Source organism: Galeopterus variegatus, unplaced genomic scaffold (genome assembly GCF_000696425.1).
Source record: "Galeopterus variegatus unplaced genomic scaffold, G_variegatus-3.0.2 Scaffold824, whole genome shotgun sequence".
Lineage (NCBI taxonomy): Eukaryota > Metazoa > Chordata > Mammalia > Dermoptera > Cynocephalidae > Galeopterus > Galeopterus variegatus.
In genome coordinates, this window is record NW_007726935.1 from 71017 (window position 1) to 72350 (window position 1334).

Here is a 1334-nt window from a genome sequence, read left to right on the forward strand (position 1 = left end):
AGCCACTGGAGCTAGCAGCCCTGGCCAACCTTGTACATTCCCTGCCGAATTGTTGGACCCAAGACCCACTGCCACTTCTGTTCCTGATCAGCAGACACAGGGGCCATTGACAATGAATGGAGCTCTATAGTGTCTGATTCTCTGTGTCCTCTCTAGGCTCCAAGTCTTGGGCAGGGACATTAGATTGATGAGTTTAGGCCACTTTAGTCCTGGGCAGGGACATTAGACCAGTAAGCTTAGGCATCCTGGCTTCTAGAGATCCCAGGGAACAAGAATCTGGTCACTGAAGGCGAACCCTCACCTCCCCGCAAGAGCCTCATCATGGTGACTTTCCCAGACCTCCATGAAAGGGCATCCTCAAAAAAAGCGGCATCTCTAAAAAAATAACAGCTGTACTCTAAAACACTTACACACTGTGGAAAAACTGTACACTACTGTTTTTCAAGTAAAAAGTGTGATATTAAATTTATTAATAGAAAAGATCACAGATTACCTTTTTAAAAGAATACTGGAGAAAATGGTTTTCTAGAAAAGGACAGTGAATTACTAAATTCCACTCCTTAACCAAGTATACACCGATTTTTATTTTGAATTCAAATATTAGAAGATCCTTGACAGGGAAAAAAGTAGACAAGAATTCTCTGGATTATTGCCCTAACTCTAGAAACAATGTAGCCTACTTAAAAGCTAGCTGTGTCAGTTGAACACCAAATGTCTGAGCAGAGAGCTACCTCCTAATGGTAAAGAAACTGTTTCCACATTTTGAGAAGCAAAACCCATAAAGGAAGGACCTCTAATTTCTAGTAATTACCCTGGTACCTTAAAGTCCGTAATTACATAGAGAACCATGCCCTGAACTGGCCTTCAGTTTGTTCCAAACCCATTGCATGTAATTAGCCTTGATTAATATCCCACATTTCACATCAACAAAAACAGTGAATCCAAATGATCCCCACGTTCCACTGCCTCGGGAAACCTCACTGTTCGAATTCTGTGCCTTTATCAAGGGAACATGCTGAGCAAATGGGATCAAACGATGCCTTGGCACCCACCTTGGTCTCACTATTCAGAGGGAAGCAGCAATGCTTTTCATGTAATCATCTTAATCCCTTGTATCAACTAATTAATACATAGAGAAAGCTTTTACTTGTATGTGAGCAATTATAGCAAGTTCCTAGTCGGTGTCCAAATGGATTCACAATATAATTCATGAACAATGAGGCTCTGGGAAAGACAGTCTTTAAAGATGACTTTTAAAACGAAAAAGGCTTGGGGTGGGGGTGGGGGGTCAGGCATTAAATGATTCTGTTAATAGTAGGAAAATAAACATCGGT